Here is a 24010-nt window from a genome sequence, read left to right as displayed (position 1 = left end):
AGAATTGAAATACTCGACGTCGAGTTGCCGTGGATCGCTCACCACGGCGACCCAGTAAGTTCCAGATTCATCGTAATAATTCTGTAGGTTCATCACGCAGATCCGGTAGGGCCTTATTTGATCTGGAAGCTGATCTTAGGAAACGAGTTTGTCCTGAGCGTTAAGGTGCCCGACTGCGTTAAACCACTCTTTTTCACGATCTGGAAATACCTTTCCGGGAAGTACCTTTCTTGGCAAGTCCCATCCTATGTGTAGTTTCAGTAAGCTGCAATCCTCTTCCCAATCCAAGGAGATAGGGAAGTAACGTCCCAACGATACCAGGTAACAAGGTGCAATGAACACGTAGACAATCGCAGCACGAGTCCCTTTCGGCCCTCAAGATGTTTAGCTATCGAAGCAACCTGTCGGTGTGTCAGCGAGAGTTGATCCGGTCCTGATAATGTTCCGCTGCGGAACACTGTTTCTGGCAACACCGTCGCCCACCACTGCCTGGTCAGCCTCCCCCAGAGACTGCTCATGACACAGCGGAGAGACCCAGTGGAAGTAACACACTGCTCAACAGGTTTGGAGCAAACGTTTCATCAAACGGAACTATCACACTGGCCATAGAACCACCCTGTCGTGGCAGACATTGTGCTGGACACCTCTGAACACAGTGTATATGTCACGGCACACTAAAAAAATGCCGGTCAGAGGAAACGGCTTCGGTGGCCTAGTGATTACAGCGTCCGACTCGGATGAGTGAGATCGCGGATTCGAACCTCTGCTGAGTCATACCAAAGACATATACAAATGGTACTAACATCTGGCTTGATAGGCGCACAGCATTAAGAGGTCAGTGTTATGACTGGTTGGCCTGGTGTCAGGATAACGTGACTGGGTAGGACATCATGCTACATGTCTGCGGCATTGTCACGTTTGCTCGACCCCCCTTCATAAGTCGTGCATAAACTAAGGTTTGTTACAAGCCATGTTTTGATGTCTAAACATTGCCGCAGGCTAGATTTAATCTCTTAAGCAAGGTTATCGTGACCAGAGAGAAGACCCGGCATCTTGGATCGGCACGGGCATTAGATCGAGCGACTTCCCACCTATGTGTTACAGCGTCGTCCTAAGATCAGAGGAACCCGCAAGGGAACGGAGTGTGTTCTAAATCCGTCCTCACGTGGACGGACAGCGAGAAGAACATTGTCCGGTAAGTTTGACTGGATCGGGCCAAAGCGACATCCAATTGGAACTGAGATAGAGGGTGTGATAAGTTTCAATCCGAATTATAACTTCTAACTAGCAAGCGAAAATTTAGTCTCGCCTAGGAAGATTACTGAGCAACATAGGGTTACTCCGAGAAAGCCATTTGTAATTTGGCGGTAAAACTTAGAAGATTCTAAGGAAAAACAAAGCTTAGTAAAGGTCAGTAAGTTATTTGTTTGATTGTGGCAGAATAGTACGACATTGTAATTGTAATTATGTGTAGTATGTCTACTTAATTAATAGGATCGTTTAGTATGTACAATTACATTTGTAGTGTTTAATTTACATGCGTATTTGAGAAATGAGTTTGAGTATTATGTAGAGAATTATGTAGATTGCTAGCTTGTGGTCAGAATTAATTTTGTAATTCGCTATTAGGTTACTTCGTAATAAACTAGTGCATTTATCCATGTGATATGTTAGATTTTACACATGCTTGAATTGTGAATTTGGAAAATGGTTGAAGTGTGTAAGATTAGTTAATATGGATGTATGGATATATCAGAGCATGGATATTTGTATACTTTGTACGAGTTGTAATGAAAAGAAATGCGTCTGATTTCTGTGATATTGTTAGTATAATGGGATTAGGAATATGTACTGATGTGACGCAATTTATTGATGTATGTATGAGAAGTAATTGATACAGTGCTTTTATTACGGCGTTGTTTTACCATACAAGGACGTACGAGTATTTCGATGTGAATGAATGCGTGACTGAAGAAATTTAATAGTCGTTATCTGGTGATAGGCTGGGTGTAGTGTGAGATGAGAGGGCTAAAGAAAATATTGTACCGTCCTTGTGTTTTCACAGGAAGCGTTTGGGGGGACAGAAATTCCGGTTCAGTTAAGTCCCGAGTATCTAAGAGGGGAGGCGGAAGTGAGACAGGCAGAGCAGTTGGAGTCGAAGTCTAATCGGTGGAGAGAATCGAGGAGGAGGAGGAGGAGAAAGTGGAAAAGGATGAGTATAAATAAGTCAATGAGAAGGAATTTGGAGAAAGTCGGGAGGAACATGAGAAAGAATTGGAGGAATATGAGAAAAAAATACACAGATGAGTAGAATACAAGGACATTTGGAAATCTATCTCAACTACTAATCAAATGATGCAATAAGCTATCAAAGGGTCTAGCGGAAGAAGAGTACTTGAGAAATTTTAACTAGTTAACTATTGTCATTAAACTGTTATTCGTTGAATTTCACTTTTTCGTATATTCAATCATTTAACCGTCGGCATTGCTGATTGGGGGTTCGGAGCTTTACATCCATCTTTCACTAATTTAACTTCCAACCAAAATCGAGCCTGGGTGGGATTTCTATAATAATTTAAATAAAATATTGGGAGCACCCCAATCCAACAATAACATACCTACCACAATGGCGGCCTAACAACCGGTCATGCCACAAGCATGATGCCCCGGTGCAGGACATCATTATAAACTGTCACACTGCAGACACTGTAGGGATATGACTGAAAAAATGTTAAAGGTACGTTAAAAATCTAAATCACGCACGCACACACACACACACACACACACGCGCGCGCGCGCGTGTATTCATATACTTGTGAGGACCCTGACATATGACTACATTCCGAGGACCATAAGAAGGAATGAAAGTATATGTTAGAAATTTGAAAGTAAGCTTAACTGTAAGACAGGCAATATCTGTATCACTTCATTTTTGCCGTATACTTCTTTAAACATTATGAGGACCACTCTTACTTGACCATCATTGTGAGGACTCACTGAGAGGACTAATTACACACAATCAAAGACTACCATCAACCTGAGAACCTGTAAATTTATTTTTTTGCACCTGTCCTGCAAAAACATAAGATATTTATTTAAACGCTTAGGAACTAATTTATCTGCAATTAAAACTATATACATACAGATACACGAGCTCAAATATTCAATTCTTATTAAAATATAAGTAAGTTATTTTGCCAAAAACAAAACTTCAGGCACTGTTTTGCAACTTTGTAACCACTTTTACTGACTCAATCAAAAATTACCATCCAGTTGGTAAATGTTAAATAGCAATATAGCAAAAATATGCATCAAGTCTAGATAGTGCAAAATAAAAACTTAAGAATATAAAACATATCTAAATTGTCAATTCATCTATTAAAATAAAGAATGTGATTTCAAAAATGTAGGTTGACACCAAAGCAACACAAATGTCATTAAGTCCGTTTGCCCATTGCAAATTCACTGGAACTGAAGTTGACATTGGGAAATCTGCGCTTGGCTCATTAGATGATAATATATCACAACTGAAGTTTAAATATTAGAATAAAACGGGAAGTTAAGGAAATTGCGTTCCGTTCGTTTTACAGTTAATTTTTATTTTGTTTATGCCTTACAATCATATGCCCGTAATTAAAGTTATCAAAAAGATGTGAGTAAATAATAAATGAAAATAAATGTGTATGCGAGAAGGAAAGGAAGGGTTAGAATGCATATATATAGATGAATACATTATGGTTTTGAAATATTTAGAATTAAGAGAGTATAGATAGAGGGTGGTAGGTAAAATACATTGAACTGAAACATTAAAAAAAATTCTAAAGGGTTCATCTGATTTGGTTTTCGAACCGTTATTAAATACACTTTACTACGCCTAGATATGCTACGAGATCAACATGTACAAGCTAGACTTTATGGAATAATATTTTGTTCTTGAAACTAAACGATTTGAGAACACTGACTCAACCATTTGTTTAACAATAATCATCTAGTCACCATGAAGTCGGCGACATGCATTTAAACACTCTCTGACGAGCTGACGTTTGAGAAGAAGTTACGTACGCTTATTTTAATTCGTTTACTTCCTTTTCAAACAATAAAGAGTTATCAGCCTTCTGTAATTTTCACGTAAACAATTATACAATAGATGATAAACACCGACTGGGTTGCTAGTGTTTAGGCTGATTGATTAGGCATTTAAAGAAATAAAAATAGCTATAATAATTATGGATACGTGCTATATTAAGCATGCCTGTAAAATAAATCTCACACGAGTTACATTTTTAACATGACCAAATATTACCTAATTACTATAAAATAGGCGACATGCATCAAAATAATCTTTTAGAAGAAGATTGTTTAGGGTCGGGAATCTAGGCATATAATGCAGCCCGCAATCTTTCCATGGTTGTGTTAGGGTTTTAAGTCCGTGTACCACGAGATGTACACATTTTTCATTAAAAGAAAAAGAGGCTTGTCGAACACTTTTAATGAAAATTGTATACGAGTGGTTTATAATTGATACAGCGTACATACCGTACATATATTATATTTATATCGCATGCAAATACATGTGTTTGCACTTTGAATGGAGTTTAAGATTGACTACACGCAACCGTGTATTGACCGAGCGAATGAACTACTCGCATCCCTACCAAGTGTATCCACTACAAAATGCAGTATGTGCCTTTTGTTGTTATTTAAAATCATCGTCGCAATTTTATAAGCTGATTTTTTTTTTCACATTGATAAAATCAATATAAGACACATTTATGATTTAAAATTGAAAGATGGTATTAATGAAGAAAGTAGAGCACTACAAACACACGATTAGCTCAATCATCGACATGAACGATCACCCCTTAACGGACCAGCGTATGGAAATTAGTGTGGAATAGAAACCAAGCGAAATGATGAACAAACAAGAGGTAATTAAAATATTTTAATATATTTACAGCTGATCTAAATGATTATTCTGCTTTAATAACAGTACTAATGAGCATAAACTCTCTTTCTGTCTGTATCTCTCCTTTGGTCGGCTTGAATTAACTTTTACCATCATTCCTAAGTCCAGAGGCATCTTGGCATGACACAAACGAAAATCCTCCCGTTAGCTCGTCTTTTCATAGAGTTTCGCCCGTATCTTGCTAATATGGTCGATCGATCGAGAGAGAGAGAGAGAGAGAGAGAGAGAGAGAGAGAGAGAGAGAGAGAGAGTGGTGGTGGTGGAAATTTTCATATTTAATTAATAATAATCGATTTTAGAACATTATAATCATTAGATACACAACAGTATGGAACGCTCCGGTGGACTAGTGGTTAGTGCGTCCACGTCGGATGCGTGAGGTCGCAGGTACGATCCCCGGCCGAATCATACCAAGGCGCTCATCATTAAGAAGTTAAGTGTTAAAACTGGCCGGCCTGGTGTCAGGATAATACGACTGGCGGGGGACATCGTGCTACATGTCTGCGGCATGGTTCCCCAGTGCAAGACATCACTATAAACTGCCACGCTGCAGATATCGTAGGAATATGACTGAAAACTTGCTAAGGCTACGTTAAATATTCAGATCACAAACACACATCATAGTACATGTATGAGTACCACGTAATCAAGAAATTTACCGTATAATGTCGATAGGGTTTGTAACTTTCTATCTTTGATTATATAAATCCCAAGGCAAGTGCACACATACCGTTACAACGAACCATATTCTTGTATGTTACTTGGTTTAAGTTAAATTTCAAGGTTTTCATGCATCCCAAATTCTTTACCTCCCTCACTCCATGTTCCTGAGTACGGAAAGCAGAAAGGATTGCAATGAAATTGTGTACTCATTTAGAAAATGGGGATTATTAATATTTTTATCGTTATTTTCATACGTCACTAGTGATTAATAAGTGGACAGAGACAAAGGCACCGTTGCAAAAATTTTTATATATGCATATTATTGCATCATGGGCGGATCACAAATTGATATATCAACAGTATTTGTATATCAAATTGCTTTGTACCAACACTATAAAAGCCATGTTATTTTTAATATGTGAATATATATATATATATATATATATATATATATATATATATATATATATATATATATATATATATATATATATATATATATATGAGAAGATTAAATATAAATATATAGTACCAGTTGTCAAAACTTGCTTCAGATATTCATGTTATGTCACGGATTACAAAATGGAAATTATACACTTTAACAGGGATAGACTGATTATAGAAACTAGGGACCATTATGTGAAAGAAGATTGCAATATATGTAATCATACACAAAGGTGATGTGATGATATATGCACTTTGAGGTGATATAAAAATATGAAAATTGCAAATCATAAAGAATTACTAACTGTACACGACCTCTCTTAATAGTTTTGCCTTTCCCACGGGATAATGCCCGATACTAATATGAACTTCCTGGCATCAGGCAAATAGATTCTGAAAGTCCTAATAACAATAATACGAGTGTTTATTATATTCTTATCAAACTGATGACTTGTGCTAGTAACTGATGTCGAGATTTACAACTATAACAATTGTACGAGATGGGTGAGGGGGAGAGCATAAAATCAAATTCAGTTATTTTTTATTCCTACTTTATGAACATCTGATATTATCAATATTCAATTGTTTACATGTAATATATTGCACTGAAACAGTTTCAGATCACATATCGTAAAAAGTTCATGATCTCTCCTCCAAGAAGATCAAATAGGACCAAAGCAACACTGCTGTGTCCATATTAGACACCAGATCAGCATCATTTTTGTTTAGAACAGACTAGACATCATACGTTTTTCCGTTAAGACCCGATGGCTATATAACTTTCTATTATGGGTTAGAAAAACGATTTTCAAGATGCCTACCATGGTGGCCATACTTAACATCAGATCGGCACCATTTTAATTTAGGACCAAGACATTACAAGTAGTCTGTTGGTGAGAACCCCATATTGGTGTGGCTATCCACTCAGAAGTAGCGAGAACAATATTGTCAAGATGGATGCTGCGTTGAATGTTTAAGTGGCATCATTTTCATTTAGAACCAATTAGACTACGTGTGGGGCCCCGAGTGGCCGAGTGGTCTACAGCGCTCTCCGTTACGGATCACTGCCATCTCACCTCTGTCTGCGTGGGTTCGAGTCTCGGATTCAGCCAATGTGGATATGTGAGAAAGCTTGCCAGTGGCTTCTCGTGGGTCGTTGGTTCTTTCCGGGGTTTTCCCGGGTTCTTCCTCCACCATTAATACTGGCCGCCATGTACAGCCTATCGTGTGCTGAAAAATGGCGTTAAACCCTACAACAACAACTACAACTAGACTACGTGTGGTAAACTTTCATAACAATCCTCAGGGTCGAGTCGTACCAGTAGACAATGCTTCTTTACAATGCGTTATCCTCACATTTTTGTATGATAAATCCAATGAGCATAGTTTACTTAAAGTGATCGTGCATGTGAATATCTGAACAATTTCATTGAATTTTATTGTAAAATACCACTGTGGAAACGAAGCATTACCTGGGAGCGGAGTTTTGCACATTTGTAAATTTTCATTCACTTTCTCAGCTCATCTTGATTAAAGACGTACTCTATTTCAGTTTGAAATACATTTTTAGACCAATGGTAGCAGAGTAACCCCATAATGCTGTAAACTTCAGGTTCCTTTTCACTGTTCTCAAAAGATCCATTGTTACAGCGGTATTTTGCAATAAAAGAAAAATTGGTGGTGGTTTGTCCATGTAAATATTATACAGGTGGTACAATGCAAGGATTTTTTCTCTCAATACAGATGTGGGTAGTAGCCAAGACTAGATACCGCTGACATATAAAAACGCAACTTTAAAAACGTGTAACAACGCTTGTGATGTATATTTAATTTGTATTTGTTGGCCTCTATGATTATTTGTTACGTATCTCTAAATTGTGATATTGACCTTGGTCAGTAATTGAGTTTAATACCTACCGGACAAAACTCGTATTTTTGTGTAAACAATATAATACATAACTAATATTTATCTATGATTTTAGATTATATATTAAGATCAATATTACTTCAGATAAACGTTTACTTGAGTTTGAATTTAGGACACTAGGTGTTCCTCTTGGGAATTTCAAGTGTACTTGCTGCGTTACATGTTTTTAACAAGTTTTAGTAAGAGACCTGACCTTGTTTAAAACTTAAAATATTCTCAAAAAAAACCTTCATCCTGGTTCTGTTATTAATTTTGTTTTGTTTTTTTACAATGGGAGAAGTAACAGAACTTCTTTATTGCATGTCTTAATATCAGTTTTTGAGGATTCAATTTAGGTTACATTTCAGTTAATATCTCCGAGGATTCATTTCTTTAAATTATTCACTGGAATTTCAAGGTACTCATTCTTCCTTTTTAGACTAAATCACTAGTTTGGAAATGTACTGAATTGATTTAAGACGTTTTGGATTATATCACCCCGATACATGAAGACTGTTGGCACTTTGGCACATTCGAGGCTATTGACATATCAAGTTCAATCTTGGAATTTGTTTGCATCACTACTGGAATTCATTTGAAGAAGAGAAAGACAATTCAGAATTTCAGAAAGAGGAAAGAGACACAGAGAGAGATGAGAAAATTTGCAAATGGTGTGTGTGTGTGTGTGTGTGTGTGTGTGTGTGTGCGCGCGATTTGGATATTTATCATAGCTTTATCAATTGTTCAGTCATATCACTACAATGTCTGCAGTGTGGCAGTATATAGTGATGTCTAGCACTGGGGTATCACGCTGCTGTCCTACCAAGACACATTATCCTAACAAAATGATAACAAGTGCCAACATTGAACTCTTAATGCTGAGCACGTAGCGCGGAAGCTGTACCATTTTTACGTCTTTGGTATGACTCGACCAGGATTCGAACCAGCAACCTCCCCCATCTAGGACTGATGCTCTAGCCACTAGGCCAACGGAATGGTCAATAGGCAAATGGAAATAAAAAAGAAGAGACGAAAATACAGAGAGAAAAGGAAAAAGGGGAAATGCAATTTAGATTAAAAAATTAGAACTGAAAAGTGAAAAGCAACCCTCCTTTTACATGCATGTTTGTGTTTTGATGCTGTCATAAATAAAGGGTTAGTATCAATTGTTAGAGAAGAGGAAGTAGATCAATATGGCCAAGACAGCATTGAAATATATTTGTACAAAGTGTACTTATTGGCAAAACTAATAAAATCTACACCTCATTGTCATTGCAACAAAGTGTTAATTATGATGTGGTTAAGGAATGTATCTTGAGGGGTGATGAGTTGGTACCTGACATATATCAACACAGGTTAGGAATTTCGAAATGGGAACTGGATAGACCTATATTGCAACAAGAAAGTGCATGTTATTTCTGATTGCTAAAGATTGAAAAATAAGCAACATAATAAAAAGCAACATAATAAAGACAGTCTTTCCATAGGCTCCTATTTTATGAGGCCATGGTCACAGTCCTGTACTGAAAGCAATAAATTTGTTGGATCAAACAAATCAGTCTGATTTTACTACTGAGAATTATAAGCCACTTATGTTGAAAGGTTCTATATCATATGTGGGCAATTTCTACCACACCTATCCTGACTAAAATATTAAGGGACACAGAAGCTTCTCAGAGTCAATTATTATCAGGTACATTGCCTGTATTTGAGCAACAGTCTGGTCAGTGTTCTTATTCAGGATGTAAAGTCAGGCTTTGTTTTTCCTCTCCAGTGAAGTGAACTCATGACCACTGGATTACGAAACGCAGTGATCCATCTACTGAGCTGCTATGGCCACCTACCCAATAGTGTTTGAAACTAAAGAATTAAAAATAAATAACAGTTGGAAGTTGAGAAGAAAAAGAAAAACATTAAATGGTTAAATTGCATTATAATTTAATTGAGCCAGATAAGCATGTATGAATATGACACATCTTTCACTGCGTACAGTAAATGTTCATCTCCACAAAAATGTTTAATATAAAAGATGCATCCCAAATAAAGTCATTTCAGTCAATATGTACGTCATTATTGAATAAACACAAGAAACTGGCCACAGCCTGTATATTGAGCCCACTCATGAACAAAATTCAAAATGTTGGTTACAATGGTATTAAAGTGAAAGAAAGTAAAAAACTGTACCATTGAGGGTAATCAAAGGGTGTTGACAGATGAACGAAAGGACATCAACTTCCATCTAAAAATGGCATCACAGGAAGACATATGCAATCCTGCTGCATTGTTACATGAAAATATCTTATTTATCATTACTGTCTGCATGGACAATCTCTATTATAATCAGATACGGTCAATTTGTTTTTGGAAGGAACATCAAGAAGGAAGACAATTTCCTTTGTAAAGTGTAAATGTATTTGAGTAATTCAAATAACTTCATCTTTACATATTCGTAGAGAGAAGCAAACAAAGTTTAAGTTATCTGCACTATAATTCCAATTAGATTTTTCCCCTAAGTCCAAAAAATAATAATAAAAATGAGACGTTGGCAGCAGACCTTTGAACACACTTAAAACAGGTACATAATACAAGTCAAGAATATGGATGTGACATAATCTTGTCGATTAACATTTTAAACATCTGACAAACAGAACAGTTGCATAAACAGATTCATCTGAAAGATGTTTAATAAGTCTTGCCTTCAGAATATTCAGACAAACTTAGGTTGGAGCAATAAAACTATACTAGACTTGCATTCAAGGTATGCAGTGTCCCATTAATCTGGCTCCATGGACACCTTGCCATAATAGGTTCCTTCTTCTTTCCCTCTTCACATGTTGCTTTTCCTGGTAGTGAATCAGTTCTTATAAATTGTCCCAGCTGTCCTTCTACAGCTGCTGCATTCTCCTCCATAGACCACGGTATTCTAGTCATTTTCTTCCTTTTTGCTTTCACACTTGACTTGCAGTTTTTACCTAAAACAAAATATTCCCTTTTACTTTCAGATCTTATATTCACCAAACATTGATACCATTTGAAACAGGAATTGTTCAACTGTTTACCGTGTAAGAGCTGTTCCATTAAAACATACATGGAACCCAGGGAAGGCTCTTTTAAAGTGGTTACTCACCCAAAGATACAATTTAGAAATTTCTTATCATTTTAATATGAACTCTGTGAAATCAAACAACAACGGCACATAGTTTCATAACACTGCCTTCCCTGGGTACCATGTATGTTTAAATGGAACAACTCTAAGCAATGTGAAGAAACCAATACTGACAATAGGAAACATTAACATTAGGGTCTTGAGTGCACACTGACAAATATATTATTTTAACATACTATTAATTTGTTTTAACACCAACAGCTACCAGTGAATATCATCTACAAGCACAATACATGTAAAAGTTTTAACATCAGTATCACAGCCATAAAGTTTATGAGTTGAAGCTAGTAAAAAAAAGTAAAGAAGTTTAATTGTTAACATCTCTAGCAATATATCAAATCAAAAATGGAATAATGCGCCATTAACTAAATATGACTTAGATATACTGAAACAATTAGTTTTGACTCAAGATGAACTAAGTTTAATATTGTGAGATATAGTTATCACCAATTTTTGTTAAACAATCTTGAAAGTACAGATGTTAGCATTAACAGTGATTTCTTTATTTTCATGAGAAAGCTTATAGTGTGTAATAAATATATTTCTGATGGTGCTATAATGGTCTGAAATATAATTATTTTGATACAACAAAAGGTCCAAGCAATCTAGTATGATACATTTAAATAACATGTTATAATCATGTAATTTCAACTTATAGATGTTACCAAGTGGATATCCTTAATACATGGGCTCATCTTCCAATACAGATTATCACGGGTTCTTGCAATTAGTTGTTTGTGGTAACCATCAAGAAAGGAATTCACAGCCTTAGTGGTTTTTGTGATCACATCTGGGTTTTTTTTTAGAGCATTGCACATTAATTTATTTCAAGTGCTAAACTCCAGGGGCAAGATGTTTAATAAATTATCTTCACAAAAGTCTGCTGTTATGTAAATTTAATTTGCATTGCTTGTTTATTTTTTTATTTTTTAATTTTGTATTTCATTACATGCTATTGTAATGTAACATTGTATGTTGGACTTGACCTTGTCCAAAATTGAGTTCATCTTCTGCTTGACCTGAACTGATATTTTCTAAATTTTATTCTGTAAACAAATAATACATAGCTAAAATATTCTCTATGTGTATAGGCTAAATATCAGGATCATTATTAACAGAAGAAGTAAATATGTTTGGGTCTGGGTCTAGGTTTTGAAATTCCCTTAGTGTAATTCACATAGTCCAGGTTCTGCTTTCTAATAATAACTAACATTTTTATTTTGTAAGAATCAGGATAGTTCTAGTAGGTTATTGTCAATTAGGTACTAGGTTTTGTTTAAGAAAATGCTAATAGTGACCTGAGGTCAAGTAGAGTACTATGCAATCTTGTAATTGAGAGGATTTTTCAGTCCTGCTTTAAGATCTAGCACTTTCAAGTTGAATTAAGTTGTGTTCAGTATTTCATTCTTGGCTGGAATCTTTTCTTCAAATTACTGAATTCAAGTGATTATTTTCTCTAAAATACAAAAGTGCTGTGACAAAAATCTTGTATAGAGACAGTCACTGGAATATATAGTGAATTCAAACCTGGAATTATACTACTGTGATTCAAAAAAAGACTGTTGGAACGTGAACACTCTACAAGCTACTACAGACACAGCAACAACCTGAGTTTTGGATTTAACTTATTCAGGTTTTTAAATGATAGGACTTGTGTCTGTAATTCTAGGATTATTTGGGGTTAAATTCATAATACCATAAGTTCCTTTTAATTGCATTTTAACTCTGCATTCTAGGGAAATAAATTATTTGTTGAATTTTACAAAGCTTATTGCTTTTCACTCTTTTCTGTTACTTATCTTAAGAGCACATATCTTATATCTTGTTATGATGTAACCTTTAAAATTGGGACCTATCAAATATGTGAAAATGGTGAGCTATAATGTATATCTGCATGTAGTTTCATCATCATATTTCAAGAAGCTAAGAAAACTACATACCAGATACGTAAAACACATCAGACAGAAAATGTTTCGCTGTGCATGACACACTGTCTAGCTATGATACATATCTGGGTTAAATGTCATAGGAATGGATAAAACACAACTGCAGAATAATCAGACAGACTTTGGATAGCACAATGACAACATCATCCTTCAAGCTATTTTAACAATAATGAGAAATACTGTATTGCAATGGGAAGAAAAAATATTCAATATTGAGGTCTTCAAAATCAAAGTGATTATATTTAAACCAATTAACTGGAATGCCATTTATTCAAGCTGAATGTCATTTATACCTAAACTTTGTGCTTTACATCATTTCATTATTTATAGGACCATTTATCAAGCCCAATGTTGATATCTTCCAAGGAATCAGGATAATCAGTATTTGGTTGCATCAACAACCCATTCACGTTTTTACTATGCAACATTAAGTTAGAAGCATTATAAGAAGCTGCTACTAGGATACCAGTCAATCATACCATGTAGGGCATCACCCCTGATACATACTGGTGGAGGGTCCATGTACTGCCTGAACAATCACTGATCTATAGTATAACCTATCAGCAGTCAACAACAAGGACAAGTTTTCAAGAATCTCTCTCATACAGTCCATATTCATAAAAGTGTTCAGATTTGCTCCTAACTGTGTTAATCATACAAAATGTACTCTGATGCCTTTCTCCTTACAGAAGTATATACAGATAAAATCGGGTATTTTTTTCTTCAAAATGTGTTGACCATTATTTCAGTAGATTGAAGAGTTATGGAAGCAAGAGATATGCCTAATATGTGTGAACTAAGTGTAAATTTTCTTTTAACAAAGTGGTTAATAACTCTTGGTGGTCCAAAAATTAAAACAAAACTAAACTGCTTGGTGGTCCAAAACTTAAAATTTTTTTATAAACTACTTGATTCCGGATATACATCCAGAAGTAAAAAGGCATAATGGTAATTTCAGTATGACCAAAGCAATTAGACAATGGAACATGTATGCAGCAGATATTATTTAGGAAATGTGTGTGTGATTTGAATTTTTAATGAAGCTTTAAAATATTTTCAGTCACATTGCAATGATGTCTGCAGTGAGAAAGTTTATAGTGATGTCTAGCAATAGGCATTATGCTACAGACATGTAGCATCTTGTCCCACTCAGTCACACAGCACTGGCCTAAGCAAATGAAGTCTTTCATATATCCTGGCTGGGGTGCGAACCCACAATCTCCCTCATCCGAGGCAGACACTCTAACTACTAGGCTACTGGCACGGTTTGTTCAGGAAGTAAGACAATTACCAGCCCTAATCCCACTATACTTATCAGGGGCAAAAGCTTACACAGTATGACTAGGGTAACAGTGTTATGTTGCTCAGTTAGCAACTTTAATGCTATAGTAGTCCATCATTCAAGCATTAATTTCTAATTTTGGAAACATTGATGCAGCCAGTGCTTTTAAAATTCAATTCTTTACTGACCACTTAACGGGGCCTTCATTGGGACAACTACTTAATTCATAAACACCATTTAAGATTCAAATAAAGCTAATCATAAAAACACATTAAATACTGCATATGTAATAAAAATTATGCACTATTCATTTGATTCTGTAGAAAGCATTGATAAGGAATCTCAAGACAGAAACAATCATGAGACTGTTTTGACATGTTATGCCCTCCTTACACACAGAGGCAGGGTTCTCAACAGATTTCCAAACTAAAGAGTTATTTGACAATTAATTCCAAAATCTCAAGGGCATTTTATTATATGTCTTCTCAGAGGTTGTAATTTAAAGCGTTCCTAACACTATGCTGTATAAGTTTCAATATTGCAGCTATATTAATGTGCTTTATACACAAGAAATCATGGTCTAAAAACAGCAGATACAATAACAGTTTCATCCTACCCCATTTTGATGATGTACTGTTTCGAGTCAAAGTCATAAACTCCCAGTTCTAGCAATATGACTGAAAAATTGTTTAAGCTACATTAAAAAGTCCAAATCACACACAAATCCCAGTTCTCATGAGAATGAATCTCTCAATGACAGAAAGTTACTTGCCATAAAAAATCTATTACACTAATTATCCTGTTTTGAATTAGTAAATTTCTCATCAAAGTCCTTAGTAACTATTTTGATGAGGCAAACCAACCTCTGCCTAAAACAGTCAGCTACTAAACATGTGTTGGCAATGTGACAGTCAGTGGACACCTACATCAGTAACACTGTTCAGAATATTGTAATGAAATCTTAAGTTCCATGAGGAGCTGCTGTAACCGATTTTCTTAGGTGGTTCTTTGTTACTGTAAATACCTTTATAACACATTTCATAGCTGTATCAATGTCCTTTATATTTGTTTTAGGGGCCCTGAGTGGCCAGTGTCTAAAGCACTCACCGTTCCTGATCTCTGCCATCTCACCTCTGTTTGCGTGGGTTTGAGTCTCAGGCTCGGCTAATGTGGGTACTTGAGATAGCTTGCCAGCAGCTTTTCGTGGGTCAATGGTTCTTCCTAAGGTTTTCCAGGATACTTTCTCCACCAGTTATACTGGCCACCATGTATAACCTATCTTGTGTTGAAAAATGGCATTACATCCTTCAAAAACAACATTTGTTACATATGAAAGTACTATGATCTTAAATCTGATGATAAAAGCAATTTCACTTTAAAAGTCAATTTCCAACAATCCTTGAAAAGAATCTTGATATTTAACTCAATCTGACCTATATACTCTAGTTCCTTTGAAGATAATCATGATAATGGTAAGAATGATAATAAATTGAAATCAAAATCTTCTCCTGTAACTTTGTCTTTTGTCTATGATTATCTGTACTTCTCGAGGAATGAGCTGATGGATGCATAGGCACATTGCCCATTTTTTTTTTTAAATCGGGTCACAAACTAAATCTGATAGGCTATTTTTTTTATTAACAAGTAAGCAATTTTATTATAATACCATCATGATTTTCCTCAAATTTTATTATTTTTGCTTTTGGAGCAATCTCTCTGCAATCAAAATTATCATAAACATAAGAAAACCTTTAGGAATGTTAAAGTGAGTTTTTTGTCTCATTTTTCTGGTAAATTTTAGTTTTTTTTATGTCCTACTGTTGTTACTTTAAAACACTGTTTTCTACTGAAGCATATATTACAACAGTGGCACGGGGAGTAGTAGACTTGTGTGAAGGTGCGAAGTTCGACAAATCTTAACTCGGGTAGTTTGGGAGCCATATACATATGGATGATGTCACCAAGATTTGTATGTGGGAACTATATATTTATGATCAAATATCACCTAGCTCTGTGTATGGATAATACTTGTATATGTATATGGCATAGGACAGTGACATCTTCTGATGTCCAATCTAGGCCAACTATTAATCATGTGCTAATAATAGAAAGGAGATAGCATGTAATAGTCCATAACTCTGTATCACTGTAACAGAACATCAGTGAAACAAATATTACAACAGACTTATTTGCCCAAGAAAGCTGTTGTCAACACTGTACGTTGATGTAAGCAATGGCGATGCTGCTGACTACTGTATATATGTATGGGATAGTCCTAAGTCGAATAAAGTTCGTTAGGGCTTAGTGTGGAAGTGTAGAAGTATAAATAGCAATATGCAGAGTTTTCCAAATTTGAGAATTAATTTTCTGCAGGAATATATGTGTTAATGTGAAAGTGCTCTCACATATCACATGCTGACAGGGCCATCCCATTCAATAACAGCAGCAAGTTCCACTAAATCGAGCTTAAGCTATATTCTAAATATACTTTCATATTTGTTTGTAACCCCCCTCCAATTTAAAAAGCAAAAGGCACAAATGAGATCAGAGATGCTCAGAACTTAATCAGTTCATTTATTGATTTATAATTTTAAACCTGATTATGCCCAGGGTGGCCCTAACACAGTTATCATCTGAGCATTTCACTTCAAACGAAGTTTTCAGTTTAAGAGACGACCATGCTTGTCAGTCATTTCTGGTTCCTAGACAAGTCCATTTTCAGTGAATTGGTATATGCAGGACTACACATGTATGTACATAGAAGGAACATACTATGTTGTCTGCTTCTGATATTTACAATGTCAAATCAAGCACACACACAAAAAATGACAAATACAACTTTGCCTTTCCCGTGGATTTAACAAGCAGTGTAATTTTCATATTCATGAGTGGAAAGAGATATAAAACTAAACTCTCAACATTATGGTAATTTACGGCTTTATCCGGCAGTTACCGAATAGGATAAACTACATCACTATGCTGTCTGAGGAAAAGAGACTCACCCACAGTGTATGCAATATGCTGCCGTGATAATATGGAAAGACCCTTAATCTTGAAAGGTGTGGAGGATGCAAGTGTTATTGCCACTCATGTCACAGTCAAGTTAGAAATTCAATTAATGAAATGACTAAGTTCTGTGCACTTTTTATCACATTAAAGATTTGCTATTGACAGGGTACAAACAAACGGGGAGCTCTATCTATCTATAAATATACTGACACAGTCACACATGGGCTTGGCTATTAAGCAACGGATGGTGTGTGGTCAAAGATAAAGTAAATATGGAAGTGATAGGACAGTCAGATTATTAATGATAGGAAGGGCAGAAATAAGTAAAAGAGTGTCAGTGAATGTTTTCGTCCCTTAATATTCATACCAATCCAGCTACAAAATCAGCGATGAGATAAGGACCTCCAACCAGCATAGTCCCGAGAATCACTAGGTCTTACTTGTAGCTGACTAGTTCATTAGAACATGATTTTGGAACACTCCTGTTTGTTAGATGCCAAGTCAGGATTCAGACTAAAGTAACCAAGTTTGTTTATCAACGAGTCTGTCATGTACAGAGCCTTATTTTCTGTTGGGGGATACATTGTGTCATCAAGAGTGAGAACTAGACTAGTTTGAAAGGGACCAACCATTTACTTTTCAAGGGTATCAGGTACTGACACAGGGGTATTCCATTTTCCTGTCCTTGCCTATCTTACTTTTTTAAATTCTTTTTCTTTTTGGTCTTTTTTGAATAAAAAAAACAAGAAAAAGCACAATATTCTTCTTGTACTATAAAGTTCATATTCTTTTTCAACAATCAGGTTGAAAAGGAAATGGAGAGAGAGAACTGGTTCTTTGTTTACCAACTCTTATGACATCAATGTGAACTGTTTTGACATGGGAATATAATAAAGACCTTAGTTATTATATAGTACATTTATTATATAGTACATGTATGACAGACAGGTCAATTTTAAGCAACGATACAAGCCCCTGTGGGTGGAACCAGATACAAGCAAGTTGTCACAGATGATAACTAATGAAAGAACGAACAGCTCTTTTGGATGAATATAATAAACAATTTTATACAGAATCTATTTGTTTCTTACCAGTTTGATCCAGTACGTCTTGCCATCTTCCAAAAGTTAGGTGCATTAAGTCTCAAAGCAGTAAAATCCATATACACACCAAATCACGCGCCACAAATACCGCACTATATCAGCCGCACCGGGCTTAAAATAATGCACTTTTTGCTGGCATCACCAGTTCACCATTTTACAGAATTATTTTTTTAAAAAATCACTAATAATACTAGTAATTATTTTATGAGTCGTATTTATAGGTAAACAAAACTTACAGTGACAGTGCACAGTAGTGATGTTCTCATTGGATGACAAACAATCAGAAGTCACGCGCCTTCTGATTGGCTAAGCGTTTTCACACCAGTCTACAGCCCAAGGAGAGTCGCAAATTGTGTGTAAGTGTCTGTCAGACATTACCAACTTTGTGAGGACTTTCACAATAACGTGTAATTCATCTCTTATAATCATTCTCAACCGTTTGCCAATGAAATATTTTGAGGACTGGTGTGTAAGTCTTCACAATGTAGTCCAGTTCTCAAGATGCTGGTGTGCATTCAAACTCAGGTCCTCGCAAGTATACCAAAACACATCCAAACCCACACCCACACTGCCAAGAGGAAGCATCAGGCAAATTTCTCAACTAGAATCAGTAAGAGTGCGTCTGACAGCAAATTCAGCATTGTATGCACCATTACAAGCAAAAATAAAATTGGCTCTGAAATTGGCTCTGTTGAGAGGATCGGCATTACCGACACAGCCATGAAAGCATGTCTGTCATGGCAGAAAATTCAGTGCTCACTGCAGCTCCAGTGCTGGTGTCTCTGAACTACTACATGTTGGTGGCACATGATCTTATGTAATCATCACTGAACACGATCAAATTCAGGATTGTGCTAGCTTGTGGTAAATAGCCATTAATTTCTTCCATGGTCTGATTGTTCAGCTGTTACTGTGCCAACTCGAACAGTGACCATCCGTTGTTCTGCAGCGTGATCCGGTGACATAATATTCAGCAGAGACACCAGCTGTCTGGATTTTCCTTGTACTCTCCAGGAAAGATTTGTGTGGAAGCAAGTACACATTCTCATCATGCATCTCTATTTTTTGATGGGTACTTGTATTGAGGTTGGTATGTTCTGGTATTTGACGTACTCATACTACATCGTGGATTCGTTGCCAGGAGTATCATTGTTCAGTCTGAGGTAATCGGGTATAAATGTCAAGTACACGTTTTTTTAAATATACCATGGCAACATGATAAAACCACACTGGCGATAATTGTTATCACACTAGCGCATTAATTGCTATGATACTACCATGATCTTTTAAGCCACATCGTTCAATCATGTTTCCAAGAGTGGAGCTAGATACCTTTTCTCTCCAGATCCTGTAAAATCTGCTCAGACTTTGTGCTGAGAGCACTAGGCACACCAAGCTTGGCTGCGGTCCTTTGAAGAGCTCATTGGGCCACTGACAGCTATGCTGTCAAAGATGCCTTGAAGATGCTTGGACAGTTCCTGAGCGACATCCTGGTCGAAGTCGTCTGTGCTGAAGATATAGGTTTGGGAAGTTCACCTTTAGCACAGGCTACAGGATTCCAAGAAGCTTTTACAAACTGTAAGCCATCAAGTAATGAAGTTCCCGGGTATCCATTATTTTCGTTCTGTGTTTTCATAGTTAATGAGAAGTCAAGAGGTCACACCCGACTGTTCCTCAAAAGGTTCTGTCAAATAAGTTGATGAACAACGGGTAGTCTGTCCTCATTTGCATGAGTTTTGATGCATTTTGTCTCCAAAAATGTCAATAGAGGCATGGAACATCATGCAAGTCTTTATACCACTTTCTCAAAATCTTCTCTTTCAGAGATGAGGCCACACCTCTTCCACACTCTTCCAATGTTTCTTTCAGTCTCAAACATTTGTGGTATTATTTCTGACTAGCGTGATCGATTTGACATGCTTAACAAATCTTCTCTGGTTAGCAAAGTCACGAGCAAAACGAGACCAAATATTATTCTTGTTCTGGCTATCTTGGCATTGTGACTGTCATTTTATCTTTTTGTTCTGGTTCAAAAACAACACCTATCTCCATAGCTTCTTCATGTTCCATATTATTGTCTAATAGATTAGGATCATTTCTCTCAAACTGTTTAATTCCAGAATATAGTAAAATGCTGCATACAAGATAATGCTGTGTTCATCAGAACTAATGCAAGATGTTGACACGATTCTTAATAGGGTGGAAATGTCCTTTGTCACTGCCTTGGTCTGGAGTGAAATCTATTTCCCATAAAACTTATAGTCCTGCATAATCTTTGTACAAATACTGCTGTTGGTACCTAGCTGTCATGTGGCTTCATAGTGTCAAGTGAGATCTCAAGTAATTTTTCTGGGGCAAAGTTAAAAAGCTCAGGTACACATCATCCAACCATCTCGAGTGACTTCTCTATTGGAAACATTGATGTGTTGGAACTCGAAAGGATTCTGATTGATGGTTCTACCGAGGGCCATATTATAGATGATGCCATTTAGCAAACGTCTGGGTAGTTGTCCTTAGATTGGAGTCTAGAGGCAGTGGTAAAGATATTCAAACGTTTGGGTAGTTGTCCTTAGATTGGAGTCTAGAGGCAGTGGTAAAGATATTCAAACGTTTGGGTAGTTGTCCTTAGATTGGAGTCTAGAGGCAGTGGTAAAGATATTCATTCCCACTATTCATTAATGATAGTTGGCTGTCGTTCTGCTCAGAGTTTGATTGATATAATTTCCCACTTAAGGTAAGACATCACACATAAAGCTTGGTTTCTTAACCACATCCTGGTTTAACAACCACAGCTATGTCTCAAGTTTGATTGAAACGGGTCCAATTTGTTTTGAGAAGTTGAAAATATAAATTGTTGGTGGATGAACAACACAATGGATGCAGTCATACCAAAAATTCACTTGGCCCTCTGGCCTGGTGAACTAACAAAGATCCCTCTTTTCATTAAAATATTTTACACCTTTGCCAGGCTGTTTTATATCAAAGATTGTAAATAAAATATTCCTACAGACTGTAAATAAAATATTCCTACAGACTGTACATAAAATGTTCATACTCACAAGAGTACCACAAGTGATACATTATATGCCTGCCTGTTGTAAGTATTATTATACTTTTATGTAAAACCATTTTTCATTCATCGACTAATCGACTTTTTAATCCCAGATCAAAAGGTGTCTTCCTTGCCCTAAATGCAAGCCATCCATAAAATTTGGCCAAGATAAAAGACACAGACCTCAAGATATTTTGTGGAGGCCTTTCATTCTCAGTCACTGTGACCTTTAATCTATTGACCCCAAAATCAACTGGTGCCCTTCTTTTCTCCAATGCAAGCTGTCCACAATAACTGTTCATGTTATGTGACATAGGACAACTTATTTTGTGGAAAACATCCCCTTCCTGTGTCCAATTGGCTTAATGTTTGACCTTTAATCCTCCAAATCAGCTGGTGTCTTCCTTGTCTCAAATGCATGCCATCTGATTAGTCAAGGCATAACTTAAATAGGTGTGTGGAAATATATTTTCTTCTTTAAGTCCCTTTGACCATGAAATTTTACCTTTTGATCATAAGTTGAATAAGTGCCTTCCTTGTCTCAAATTCAAGCCATACACAAAGTTTGGTCAAAGCAGATGATAAAGAACTTGTGTGCAAAACATATTTCATCTTAGAATCACTGTCCTTGACATTTGACCTTATGATCTCAAAATAACTAGGCATCTTTCTTATCATTAACAAAGTTAAGTGAAAATATTGGGTACACAAGCCAAGTTCTTATATGAAACTGTTTTTGTTTTTTCTGTCACTGTGATGCTGACTATTGACTCTTTGAGGTTTCTTTCTCGTCCCAAGTGCAAGTTACCTATAAAATTTAGTAATAGTAGATGGTGGTGAATGCAGCTAATTGTGTCAAAATGAAATCATGAATGGACCAACAAATATTGTAAGAATATGCTCTGTCTTATGGCTTGTGTATCAAACACATCTTCTTTGCCTATACAAATTCATTCAGAACAGAATTTTACTTCATAAAGTATGGCAATATCTTTTACTGACAAGGATTTTCATTTCTTCATGAAAAATGCCAATTTCATCACTGTAAAGATTTCAGTCTTTTCAGAGCACAATGCTTTTAAATTTAAAAAATGACCCACTACTTATGGATTTTCTAGAAGGCAATTTTTAAGTGAAGAAAACACTATCTTTGTAAACAAAATAACTTTCTACATGCAAAATAGCACTCTTGTACAAAGAAATCCCTTTGTCTTAAGAATCATTTTCTTACAACAATCAAACAAAAACCAATCCATTATTATTTTGCCAAGGAGAATGTACCAAATGACCTGATAATAAAGTTTTTATCTCAAAGGTAAGGTTCTACAAAGGTAAAATGTAACTTTGTGATATTTTCATGGCAACCACTCTTTCTCATCTGTGGGTGGGTATGGACACTCCCTATGTATGGATGTTCTGACAATTAAGGTCTATCTGAAAAAAATATTTTGCAACCAAAAGTTTGGATTGGGTTTCTTTTATGTCTGGTACAGGGTGAAAATGAACATAATGCCACTTCATATACTAATTGAAGCCAGAAATGAAATAGTAGGATTCAGGTCATCGGTCTTATGGTGACATTCTCATTAATATTCATTGGTGTTCTTGCCAGCTTTGTGTACACCTTACCAACATGTTGGCTTTGTGTACACCTTACCAACATGTTGGCTTTGTGTACACCTTACCAACATGTCTCGAGGGTCGGTGGTTCTTTCCCGGATTCTTCCTCCACCATTAATACTGGCCGCCATGTATAGCCTATCATGTGCTGAAAAATGGCGTTAAATCCTACAACAAGAACAACAACAACCAACATGTTGGCTTTGTGTACACCTTACCAACATGTTGGCTTTGTGTACACCTTACTAACATGTTGGCTTTGTGTACACCTTACCAACATGTTGGCTTTGTGTACACCTTACCAACATAATGGCTTAGTTTAGACCTTACGGACATGTCAACTTAGTGTAAACATGTCCAACATGTTGTCTTAGCTTGCACCTGACATTTCACTTTAGTGTACACTTGCCTGACACGTTGGCTTAGTTTATACCTGACGTGTTGACTCTGTGTACACGTTCATGACATGTTAGCTTGGTTTACACCTTACTGACATGTTAACTTTGTGTACAAGTGCCTAACGTGTTGGCTTAGTTTACACCTTACCAACAGAGGTTGTTGTTCTTCTTCTTCTAGGATTTAACACCATTTTTCAGCATAAGATAGGTTATACATGGCGGCCAGTATAACTGGTGGAGGAAGAAGCCTGGAAAACCCACCGACCCACCAGAAGCTACTGGCAGGCTTTCCCACGTACCCATGCTAGCTGAGCCTTGGACTCGAACCCACGCAGACAGAGGTGAGATGGCAGTGATCTGGAACGGTGAACGCTTTAGATCACTCGGCCACTCTGGGCAAAATCAACTGAGGTATTCAAGCTATCTAAATTTCACACATCATGTATAATGATGTA

General features: G+C 36.3%; 2 long non-coding RNA genes across 2 annotated transcripts in view; one reads left to right on the top strand and one right to left on the bottom strand.

The window, feature by feature from the left end:
- The window catches only part of LOC149779406 (uncharacterized), a 49655-nt gene extending 47209 nt beyond the window's left edge, over positions 1-2446 (top strand). Inside the window, exon 2 of the long non-coding RNA XR_016415404.1 lies at positions 2066-2446. This is a non-coding gene — a long non-coding RNA (uncharacterized LOC149779406). The remainder of the gene's footprint in view (positions 1-2065) is intronic.
- Positions 2447-9900: 7454 nt separating this feature from the next.
- Positions 9901-23290, bottom strand: LOC149779405 (uncharacterized). Its single transcript, XR_016415647.1, has 2 exons — positions 15481-23290; positions 9901-10951 (listed from the first exon to the last, which is right to left on the bottom strand). It is a non-coding gene; the product is annotated as an uncharacterized LOC149779405 (long non-coding RNA).
- Positions 23291-24010: the final 720 nt, after the last annotated feature.

The sequence above is a fragment of the Sinohyriopsis cumingii genome, chromosome 17, assembly GCF_028554795.1.
Source record: "Sinohyriopsis cumingii isolate HCF-2022 chromosome 17, ASM2855479v2, whole genome shotgun sequence".
Taxonomy (NCBI): Eukaryota; Metazoa; Mollusca; class Bivalvia; order Unionida; family Unionidae; genus Sinohyriopsis; species Sinohyriopsis cumingii.
The sequence above is the reverse complement of the archived record's forward strand: the minus strand, read 5'-3'. Positions and strand labels throughout refer to the sequence as shown.